Genomic DNA, 12,818 nt, shown 5'->3' with positions numbered 1-12,818 from the left:
GCTGCACACAACTCCCCAGCAAGCGTTACCTTGTCGGGCGATGCAGATGCCATCGTTGAGGTCAAGGCTGTCTTCGAAGAGGAAAAGAAGTTCGCACGTCTACTTAAGGTCGACACCGCTTACCACTCACACCATATGCTGGCTTGCGGCGATGCCTATGTCAAGGCTTTGCGTGCGTGCAAAATTGAAGTTAACCGAAACCGCGATACCTCTGTGACCTGGTACTCCAGTGTGACAGGTGGTGAGGTCATGGAGCCGACTGCCCTACTTCAAGATTTATACTGGCATGACAACATGGTACAAAGAGTCTCCTTCTATGAAGCTGTGACGGCAGCAGCTCGAGCTGAGAAGCCGACTGTTGCCATCGAGATTGGGCCTCACGCTGCTCTCAAGGGCCCAACACAGCAGAACATTACCGAAACTGGCCTCAATCTTCCCTACACCGGTGTTATGTACAGAGGTCTCAACGACGTTGAAGCATTCGCCGACGGTCTGGGCTATATGTGGACCCAATTCGGCCCTGAGGCTGTTGACTTCGCTGCCTTCGAGCGACTTTTCCTTGACGCTCCGCAGGCCAAGCTCGCCACTGGTCTGCCTTCCTACCACTGGGACCAAAAGACCCACTGGCAGGAGTCTCGCATCGCACGTAAGATGAGAAGCCGATCGGACCCATTCCACGAGCTGCTCGGTGTACCACATGTTGACAATACTGAGCTCGAGCGTCGCTGGTCGAATGTGCTTAAGATTTCAGAGGTACCTTGGCTGACGGGCCACAAGCTGCAGGGTGAGCCGGTATTTCCAGCAGCTGGCTACGCTAGCATGGCCTTTGAGGCAGCCAAGTATATCATTGGAAACAGGCCTATCAAATTGATCGAACTGCGAGATCTGGTCATCGGAAAAGCCATCACCTTTGGAGGCGAATCCGATCCTGCTGCTGAGACTCTGGTAACTCTAACGGATATTACTCCAAGCAAATCGAATCTGAAAACTCGGGCAGCGAAATTCTCCGTTTACTCCGCTGCTATCAAGTCCGCACGAGACCTTGAAGTCAACGCCAGCGGTACAATAAACGTGATCTTCGGTGAGCCTTCGATGTCGGTCCTGCCACCAACCCAGCTGGATGACTCGAATATGACCGAGACCGACTCGGAGAGATTCTATACTTCCCTCTCAACCATTGGGTATGAATACTCTGACTCTTTCCGCACTATGGCAAACTTGAAGCGCAAGCTCAATCAGGCTACTGCTCTGATCTCTAGCTTCGGCTACGGTGATGAATCTGAGAGGTTAATGGTTCACCCCGCGCTGCTTGACGTGGCTTTACAGAGTGCTATCTTGGCATACTCGGCGCCTGGTGATGGACGCTTGTGGTCTTTGCACGTCCCAACGTTCTTCGAGTGTATCCGTGTGAATCCAGAGCTCTGTGCTACGCTACCTTTGCACTCAGTCCAGCTTCCGGTGCGAGCTCAACTCCTTGCCCCTGAGGCGAACACTGTCGACTCGATTCATGGCAATCTAGACATACTCAGCGCCGACGAGCAACATGCTATGATCCAGGTCCAAGGCGCTGCTGTGGTGCCCGTCTCGATGGCTACGGTTTCCGACGATCGCACTGTTTTCTCATACAACAAGCTCGGCGTCACAGCTCCAGATGGGGAACTGGCTCTTGGCGAACTGGAACCATCAACGAATGAAATGGAGCTTGGCACTGTTCGTGAAAGATTTGCCTTCTTCTACTACAGAAAGTGGATCCACAAACTTACTGAGGCAGACTGGACGAAGTCTGAGTGGCATTTTCAACGCCTGCGGGATTCGATTAATTGGACCTTGTCTCTCGTTGATGCCGGAAAGCATCCCTATATCCAGCCAGAGTGGCGGAATGACACCCAAACACAGATCGATACTCTCTTCGAAGCACATGCTGACTCCGTGGATTGCCGCTTGGTGAGAATCGTGGGCGAGACTCTTCCATCTGCCGTTCGAGGTCAGTCAACGATGATTGAACATATGATGAAGGACGGCTTGCTGGACGAGTTTTACAAATATGGCCTTGGCTTTCAGGTTTACAACGAGTCCTTGGGCAGAATGGTCTCCCAGTTCACGCACGTCTATCCAAGGGCCAAGATCTTTGAGGTAGGCGCTGGCACAGGAGGCGCGACCAAATTCGTTCTCGAGACCATCGGTAACACCTTTTCCTCCTACACTTACACAGACGTCTCCAGTGGCTACTTTGAGAAAGCCGCTGAGGCGTTTAGCGACTGGAAGGATAAACTGATCTTCAAGAGCTTTGATACCGAGAGAACACCTGAGTCTCAAGACTTCCAGGAAGGCACATATGATCTCATCATTGCTTCCAACGTCCTTCACGCTACCGAATCGATGGAGAAAACACTCAAAAACGTTCGCCGTCTTCTCAAGCCTGGCGGATACTTGATGTTGCTCGAAATCACCAACAACAAGCTTGCTGCGTTCACTCAAATGTTCGGCGGTATTTCAGGTTGGTGGGCTGGCTGCGAAGATGGGCGTCCTTATGCTCCTACCATGCCTCTTGAGGATTGGAATATTGTCCTTCGCCAATCCGGCTTCTGCGGAGTTGATTCAACCACCCCCAATCGTGATGGACTGGCCTGGCCGTTCTCGGTCATCTCAGCACAGGCCGTGGACGATCGTGTCAGTTATCTGAGGAAGCCTCTCTTCCGTTCATCCAACGCCGCACAAATCTCCCATCTCACGATCATCGGTGGCAAATCATTGGAAGTGTCTAAGATCGCCGAGGACATCGCCGACATTGCCGGACTGAGCTGTCAATCAGTTGAGTCCTTCGCAGACCTAATCAGCGCTCAAAGCTCTGTTGTTCCCGGACAAACTGTGATCTGTCTCTCAGATCTCGAAGACCCAATGTTCGAGAGTCTGACACCTGAGAAAATGGATGCTCTCAAGATCATGCTAGAGCATTCTCAGACATTGCTCTGGGTTGGTCGCGATTCTCGCGACCGTCCTTATCAGCAGGCCATGGTTGGCTTCCTAAGGTGTATTATCCATGAGATGCCTGACCTCTCGGTACAACATCTTGATGTTGCTTCTGGCCAGAATGGAGTCTCTACATTGATCATGGAGGCGGCCCTGCGTCTGCATACCGTGAGCCAGTGGGAAGCTTCTGATCCCCTTGATCAACAGTTGTTGTACACTAAGGAGACCGAGCTCATGTTCCAGCATGGAAGCCTCTACGCACCGCGCATTCTTCCTGACCCGACGAGGAATGATCGCATTAACTCTCAAAGACGCCCAGTCGCTAAACACGCCAGCCTGAAGTCGGACGTGATCTCCATTAGTGAAACAGGCTCCGGTTTGCCGGTCTTGAAGGACGTTCCATTCTTCAGCAAAGGTAAGGAAGGCAAATCCGCCATGAAGGCGTGCGTTTCGACTCTGTCGGCACTGGGTATCACTGCCGGACTTTATTTGTTCGTCAGTGTTGGGGTTGAAATTTCGACATCCAACGCCGTCATCGCCCTTTCTTCCTCGAACTCGAATAAATCCTACCCAGTGGTCACCATTCCTACAGACACACGGGAAGACCCAGCCGATCTTCTGTCTGTCATTGCGGCGGAACTTCTGGCGGCCCGCATGCTCTCCACAGTTGTTGTAGGGGCCAAAGTCCTTGTTCACGAGCCCGGTACTGGTTCCCTCAGATCTTCCCTTCCGCAAGCTCTCAGGAGGCAAGCATCTGCCAGAAACTTGGAAGTCATTTTCAGTACCTCTAGGGCGGACGATGACCCTTCTTGGCTCAGACTTAGCCCCTGGATGCACGGTCATAACATCAAGCGCCTCTTGCCCACTGGAGTCACCGACCTTTTGGACCTGGCAACTGACGATGAGTCCAAGGAAGTATCTGCTCTTATCCAGCAAGCCCTGCCAGGTGTTCAGTACACTGGCTCGAAAGATCTTTGGCGGGCGACAAGCTCAGGTCTCTTCCAGGACCAGGAGATGCTCATCTCCCTTCTGAAGAATGCTGCTACAGCCGCGGGACAGCACGTGGCTGGCCATAAACCAACACGCCTTTCCCTGAGCCAGGTTACCGATGTTAAGACAACTTTGCATCCCACCACCCTTGTTGATTGGACTGCCGAAGACACCGCTGCTGTCATTGTCGACACCATTGATGCGGCACCCCTATTCTCGGCTAACAAGTCCTATCTCATGGTCGGCCTGACTGGTCAAATTGGTCAGTCGCTGTGTGAATGGATGGTTCGGAACGGTGCGCGAAACATCCTGTTGACCAGCCGCCATCCTAGTGTGGACCAAAAGTGGCTTGATTCTTTCAGGGTTTACGGTGCCAAAGTCGCAGTCTACGCTATGGACGTAACAAGAAAAGCCGATGTTATTCAGGTCGTCAACGACATTCAGGCATCCTACCCGCCGATCATGGGCGTCGCCAATGCTGCCATGGTTTTGAAAGACACTTTGTTCTCGCAGATGTCATACCAGGAAATGACCGACGTCTTGAGACCAAAGATCGATGGTACTAATTGGCTTGATGAGATCTTCTACGACACCCCACTCGACTTTTTCGTATGCTTCTCTTCGACCTCCTCTGTCGGTGGCGTTTTTGGTCAAAGCAACTATGCAGCTGCTTGTTCCTACATGACTAGCCTGGTCCGACAAAGGCGAGCTCGCGGCTTAGCTGGGAGTGCCTTCGACATTGGCAGAGTCGCTGGTATTGGCTACATTGAGCGTGCTTCTCAAGTCGTCCAAGAAACGTTTGAAAAGTACTCATACATGCCGCTTTCGGAAACAGATCTGCACCAGATGTTTGCCGAGACAATATTCGCTGGTATTCCGGAGATGAACCTCGAGCCAGTCATAAGTACCGGCATTGAGCGAGTTCCTGCGGATCGCAAGAACCCTCCTCCTTGGATCCTGTACCCACGCTTGTCTCACTATCTCATTGACACGCAGGAGACGAACGCCGTTGCGGATTCCAAACAAACAGCCCAACCAGTTCGCGAACAACTGATTGAAGCCACAACTGCGGAACAAGTTATCTCGATCATCAAGACCTGCTTCGCGGCCAAGTTGCAGATCGTCCTGCAGCTGACAGGCGAGGAAATGAATACGAATGTCCCGCTTGTGGAGATCGGCATCGACTCCCTTGTAGCTGTCGAAGTTCGTTCCTGGTTCTTGAAAGAGCTGCAAACGGATATGCCTGTTCTAAAAATCCTAGGTGGTGGATCTGTCTCTGAACTTGCGGAGCAAGCCTCTAAGAAGTTACCTGCGGAGCTCGTTCCCATGCTCGGTGATACAGCAACTCCATCAATCACGAAGGCCGAGGAGAAAAAGCCTGCAAAGCGCCCGCTCATGCAACCAGAGGTCTCGTTCGTTGCTACCAACGCAAGCAAAACGGAGAGGAACGCTTCTTTGGCGCGCCCTGCCCTCTGGAACGTCATTTCTGCTGACACCGCCTCCACCACGGACACGCACTCGAGGGGGGAATCAATTGCGACGCCGCCATCGAGTGTCAGCGGAACGTCGTCATTCTCAGACCTGGGAGAAATTGCAGAAAGTAAGAGGCTTAGTGAGTTCAAAGTCTTGAGGACAGAGCCGATGTCTCTGTCACAGTCACGCTTCTGGCTTCTCGATCTCTTCCTCGACGATCGTACGGCTTCTAACGTCGCCTTCCAGTACCAATTGAATGGAAACCTTAAAGTCGATAAGCTTGCACAAGCGCTTGAGCTCGTCGCCATGAGACACGAGTCTCTCAGAACCTTTTTCGTCAATGCCTCTTCGCAGCTTGGCATGGCAGTCCAAAGCGTCTCCGATACGAATCACGTCAAGCTAGAGCACCGAACGATCAACCATGCCGATGAAGCAGCTGAAGAATACGAGATCCATAAGAGACACGCCTTCGATTTGGGTAAACCTCATCTCCTCCGCATGACCCTTCTTACGCTCAATACCACGACGCACTACCTGCTTGTCGCTTACCACCATATCATCATGGACGGTATCAGCTTGCAGCTGCTGCTGTCTGATCTGGAAATAGCATACAATAGCACACCATTGGGTCCTTCACCAATGCAATTTCCCACCTTCTCAGTGAACCAATGGAAGGCGCTCCAAGCCGGTGAAATGGATTCTGAGCTTGAATACTGGAAGGGTGTCTTTCATGACTCACCAGCTGTGCTTCCACTTCTTCCAATGGCCATAAGGAGCTCGCGTGTACCCATTTCTGCTTTCAAGAGCAACGAAGTCTCGAGGCGAGTCAACCCAGTCGTTGGGCAGAAGGTCAAGGCTGTTGCTAAAATGAGTCGCTCGACAAACTTCCACGTCTATCTCACCGTCTTCCGCATCCTCCTTGCCCGATTGGGTGACGTTTCTGACCTTACGATCGGTATCGCTGATGCCAACAGAACCGACGACGACATCACTAGAACAATTGGTCTCTTCCTTAATCTTCTCCCTCTGCGATTTCAGCCTGACGAGGCAAAGACTTTTGCTGCTTCGGTCACAGAAACCAGGAATCAAGCATACACTGCACTGGCCAACTCCAAGCTGCCCTTCGACATGATGCTCCAGGAGTTCCATCACGTCGAGCGTTCGTCAACTCATGCTCCGTTCTTTCAAGCTTTCTTTGACTACAAAGTTGGCGTCAAGCAGATTTCAAGGTTTGGCAACTGCCAGATGAATATGCAGCAGAGCAACGCCGGAGAGACAAATTATGATATCAACCTCACCGTCATTGAAGACTATCAAGGTCCAGGTATCATATTTGAGACACAGGCGACGATCTATGATCGCCATGCCACAACCCTGCTGCTCGAGTCGTATATCAACCTGCTGAACGCCTTCGTTCATGCACCAACCATGAGGACAGGCGAGCCTTCGCTATACAGTCAAGCACAAATCCAGCGAGCACTCGATATGGGCAAAGGACCTGACTTGCTGTCCCAATGGCCTGCCACTCTTTCGAGTCGTGTTGAACAAGTCGCAAGACAAAACAAAGACGCAGTGGCTGTGAGAGACGGCAATGGTACTTCAATCACCTACGGAGCACTTATGAACCGAAGTCAAGCCATTGCAGCCACCTTGCAAAAGGCCGGCGTGGATCCAGGATCCAAGGTTATCGTCTTCCAACTGCCAAAGGCCGATTGGATTGTCTCGCTGCTGGCTGTCTGGCGAATTGGCTGCATCTATGTTCCCATGGACGTCGCGAACCCACTAACTCGCCTAGCGGCGATCGTAGAAACTTGCCAGCCAAGTGTGATTTTGACTGATGCCACCACCAACCCTAATGCAAACAGCTTGTGTGCGGGCAATGCACTTACGCTCAATGTCAGCGATGTTCCCGCCGATGCATCTGCAATTGTTCCAGATTTGTCTCAGCTCGTGCAAGCCGCTGTCATTATCTACACCAGCGGTTCGACTGGAACTCCCAAAGGTATCACAGTCAAGCATGAGGGTCTACGAAACTACATTGAGGGTTCCATCAGAATGTATGGCATGGAAACCCCACAAACCACGCTGCAGCAGAGTACGCTGAGCTTTGACATTTCACTGGAGCAGATTTTCACCGGTCTTGCAACTGGCGGATCTGTCTTCATGTGCCCCCTGAACCAGAGGGGCGATCCACTAGAGATCACCAAGGTGATGCGAGATGAGCATATCACTTACTCACAGGCAACACCGTCCGAATATCTCATGTGGCTTCAGTACGGGATGAGCACACTCCGACAATGTTCCGACTGGAAGTACGCAATTGCTGGTGGTGAAAGACTCACAAACACCGTCGTAAAGCAGTTTGCGGCCTTGAATCTGTCTGATGTACGTCTAATCAACAGCTATGGCCCAGCAGAAATTTCTTGTGGATCAAGCTTCCATGAGATCGACTACCGTCAAGGAGAGCAGGGTGATATTCCGATTGGCTCCCAGTACCCGAACTATTCAGCTTATGTCGTCGACAGAGATCTCAAGCCCTTGCCAATTGGCATAGCAGGTGAGATCGTCATTGGTGGAGCGGGCGTTGCTGCCGGCTATGCCAACAACGCTGCCTTGACTTCCACTCAATTCATCCCCAACCCCTTCGCATCTGCGGCCTATGTGGCAAACGGATGGTCCAAAATGTACCGCACTGGTGACTATGGACATTTTCGCGAGGATGGAACACTCGTCTTCCGACACCGTATCTCCTCCGACCTTCAGGTAAAGATCCGTGGTCTCCGAATTGAGCTTGGAGACATCGAAAGCAACATCGTGCGCGCGGGCGACGGTGCCATCCTGGAAGCCATCGTCACTGTTCACGGCGAGGACTCTGACTCCTTGGTTGCCCACGTCGTCTTTGACACCAAACGCGACATTGCTGATAAGGACGCTTTTCTCCAGAATGTCCTTCAGGACTTACCGGTTCCACGATATATGGTTCCCACTATGGCTATTCCTATTGAACACTTGCCATTGAACAACCATTCCAAAGTTGACAGGAAGGCCGTCAAAGCGCTTCCACTCCCAGAGCATATTGCAACTCCGACCCTCAGCAGCGAACTTACCGATACTGAGACTCAGCTATTTCGCTTGTGGCAAGATGTGCTACCTACGCACGTAACTAACATCTCCATCACGCCTGCTACCACATTCTTCTCGGTTGGTGGTAACTCCCTCCTAATCGTCCGCCTACAAAGTCGCATCCGCGAAGAGCTCAGTGTCGTCTTGTCTATCTTCGAGCTCATGAATAGCAGCACCCTTGGCGATATGGCCTGCAAGATCGAAGAGAGCGTCGGTGTCGAAACCATTGATTGGGAACGAGAGACGGCTGTGCCGTTTGTGGCGATACCAACTCCCGTTGAACCCTATACCGCACCCCGGAATCAACCCAAGGTCGTCGTGCTCACCGGTGCCACCGGGTTCCTCGGCCGTCACCTCCTTAAGCGGCTTGAAAATGACCCTAACATCACCGAAATTCACTGTGTGGCTGTCCGTGACAAGCCCGTGATGCCTTCGCCCAAGGTCTCAGTCCACCATGGCGATCTGTCCGACCCAATGCTGGGTCTCAGCAAGCCTGAGTTTGAGGACCTCTCATTTACAGCTGATGTGATCATCCATCTCGGCGCCGTCCGCTCATTCTGGGACAATTACCACGTCCTCCGCCAGACGAACGTGCAGCCAGTCAGAGAACTCGTCAAGTTGGCAGCAGGCCGCCGTGTTCCCATCCACTTCATTTCATCCTCTGGCGTCTTGCCCACGACCGCTTACGCCCCGATCGGAGCCTCGGTTGCTCAGAACCAACCCGCCACTGACGGAAGCAACGGGTATGTTGCCAGCAAATGGGCGGGAGAGCGCATTCTCGAGCAGGCAAATGCCGATTTTAGCATCCCCGTGTCCATCCACCGCTTCGTTGCAGGCGGCCCGGAGCCTCAGCGTGATGCGGTGACGCCAGTGATGCAGTGGCTGGCTCAGCACAATGAGATTCACAAGATTAAGCCAGACATCGCGGGCTGGAGAGGTCACATTGACTTGCTGAAGATGGATGAGGCAACTGAGGCACTCTGCGAGTCGCTTGTTGGCAACTCGCCGACAGCGCGATTCTTACACCATGAGAGCCATGTTCGTCTGAGGGAATGCGACATGGAGACGTTTGTTGAGGTGAGGAAGAGAAGAACTGACTTGGAGGAGATGGAGCTCCTTGATTGGTTTGGCAGGATCAAGGACGATGGATTCGAGTACTTTATGTCCTCCTATATGGCGAGCTTCCAGGCTGGCGACCAGAACGGAAGTAATGTCTTGAGGATGAGAAGATAGATACAGCGCAGATTCGGTTCGCAGTGGGTGGGCCTTTGTCGCTGGACATAACGCGGAGATGTACTATTATCATCGTCGTTATCACCATCTCCAGGCTCGCCGGCTGAGCGACTGGATGTTGCGGGTGGCGTTTTAAAATCTACGGCATCGCAACCCGGTTGCTGCCCGTCTCGAGTGCATAGGGCGGGTGTGACATCGAAGGTGTCGTCACCTTCCTCCGACGTGCTATCGCTTTCTAATACGATTCGTTCATCTGCAACGCTGTGAGCACGTATACAAAGTGTAGCAGCCTAGCACACTCACCGTGGCTACTGCCGGCTGTCGATCTATAACCGAAGCTTTCGTCAAGCCGGCCACCTCCGAGAAAATCGTCAAGACGCACTAAATTTTCATATGTTACCCTCATATATAGAGACTCCAAATGTCATGTCACTCATTTTACGATCCAAAGCTTCTTCTGTAGCTTTTTTAGCTTGTCCATCCACGTCTTTTTGCTCTAAGAAGCGCTCTTCTTCCTTGGCCTTCTCCTTAGCAGCCTTTATCTGCTGGAAATGGTATAACTCTAGATCCTGTGCACGTAACCCTCGTTGCCGCCTCTGCGGCTCTACACAATACACTGAGGGAGATTATACCAATTACTGCGCTGCCGCAGTCCCTCATACCTGCCCTCTAAGATACCTACACTGCCATAGTCCTTACCCAGCAGACTATGACTAATGCCTCCTCCGGCCTAGCAAACCAGGGTCCCGTTTTACAAAGGCCCAGCAGGCCAAGACTCGTAAGACCTGCTCCGCAGCCCTATCTAAGGTATAGACTGAGAGCAAATGTTGTTCTCAGCCTCCTGCAGTCTCTCTAGCTCCTCCAGCCCCTGCAGGCCCAGAAGCCTCGCAAGATCAGGATATAACTATCGACAGCAATCCTACAACGCCCTCACCCTGTCCAGTTACTCCCCTTTCGCAAGGACTAGCAGACTCCCCTCCAGTTACAGCTAGAGCAGTGCGCTTTGCTACACCACCACTACAAAATCAGTTTGGAATTCTACCGAATGAAGAAATATGAAATTCCAAAATTACCTGACAGATTCCCTTTCAATTCTACAGCTAAATGTGAGCCGCAATGGTACAGCTTATAAAATTACCCTATCTCAGGCATTCTCCAACAATATCGACGTTATCTTGATACAGAAACTCTATATATATAAAAATCTTATCCGCAAGATTACCAAACGACGCCCTTTCTACGAATGCTTTTCCCCAACTGATAACTGGATAATAAGCGGCCGACCTAGAGTCCTTACCTATATCCGAAAGGAGAGGGGAATACGTTCCTCTCAGCTCCGCCCTAATACAATTGATCAAGAAGTCTTATTAGACCTTCTTCTCCTCTAAATCGCTGCATCCTCAGGGCAATCTACCCTGATTTTCAATATCTATAATGCTCCTAACCCCGGACTCTCGATCAGGCCGGGCAGGGCTGTTCAGGAACTTTTAAAACTCCCTGACTCCTACTTTACCCAACCGATTCTACTAGCAGATAATTTCAATCTACTATACAGCCGATGGTAGCCCTCTTATCAGCGAAGTCCCTCTACCTCAGCCGAGCTAGTATCCGAATGGCTCGACAGATCTGGTCTTGTATTTATCTCTGAGATAGATACCCCTACTCATGACAGAGGCAATATTCTCGATCTAACCTTTGCTTTCAGCACTCTGGCTCTCGCTGGAGCAAGCACTAGGGTTACAAGCCATTTAGATGCTACATCAGATCACCGCCCTCTCCTCACTATCCTCCCTTGGGGCCCGCGACACCCTAAGGCCCAACAAAGGCTTAAATCTAGCACTCTAGATCCTCCCCGTTTTAGCAGCCTTTTAGCTCTGAACATTAGCAATCTCCTAACTACTGCTGAAACAGAAGAAGAGATAGACTGTCTTGCAAACACAATTACTTTAGCTATCTACAGTGCGTACGAAGCTTCAGCACTCAGATCCTGCCCTCAAGGGAGAGGCTAACCGTGGTAGAACCCAGAGTGCAAAGAAGCGCTCCAGAAATATCGTACAGAATCCTTTACACAAAGAGAGTTTCGGCGTATAGTCCGTCGTGCTCAACAGAAATACTGAAAAAATAAGATCAATGCAACTACAACGAGCAAAGAGGTATTCAAGATATCTAAGTAGCATAAAATAACAGGACCCTACCGGAGCCCGCCAATGAAGGACCCCCTGCAACCTGACTGCCCCCCAGCAGTCAGTACACAAAAAAAACGTGATATCCTGGCCCGTAATCTCCTTCAGAATTCTGCCGAAGCAGGAGATATACCGCTGAATACACCTACGGTTTCTTCCAGATCTCTGCCATTCCCGGACATATCAATGGCGCAGGTAGAGAAAGCAGTTTTGCACACAGGTAATACAATCCTAGGAAGTGACGAACTTCCTACTAGCATACTGAAAGTAGCATAGTCCCTGATCAAAGACAGGGTACTAGCTCTCTATCAAGGATATCTATCAATTGGTTATTACCTTCAATGTTTCTGTTACGCTATTCTGGCTATTATCCAAAAGCCAAATAAGACAGACTGGACAAATCCCAGGTTATACAGACCAATCGCCCTTCTCTCAGTCCTGGGCAAAAGACTTGAACGGTTAATAGTACGAAATATGGCTTGGACCGCTATCTCCTACAAAGTTCTGGCTAGTCAACAATTTGGAGCTCTACCTTTCTGTTCCGCTGTTGAGCTTACTACCTGCCTACTGCATGATGTAGAGCAAGCTCTAAATCAGGGCAAAACGGCCTCTCTTTTAACGTTTAACATTAAAGGGGCATTTGATAGAGTTCTTTCTGGCAGACTGATACACAGGTTACGCACACAAGGCTGGCCTAATAACTTAGTCCGCTGGATAGCCTCTTTTACCACAGGTCGTACAGTTCAAATCCGACTAGATAAAGAACTAGGACCGAAGATTAGGATATTCTGTGGCTTACCACAAGGCTCGCCTATATCCCCTATCTTATTTATGCTCTATCTGGCT

The sequence above is a fragment of the Aspergillus affinis genome, assembly GCF_023601865.1.
Source record: "Aspergillus affinis strain CMG 70 chromosome Unknown NODE_187_length_47416_cov_101_111304, whole genome shotgun sequence".
In the NCBI taxonomy this organism is placed as follows: Eukaryota; Fungi; Ascomycota; class Eurotiomycetes; order Eurotiales; family Aspergillaceae; genus Aspergillus; species Aspergillus affinis.
Note: the sequence above shows the minus strand (reverse complement) of the source record.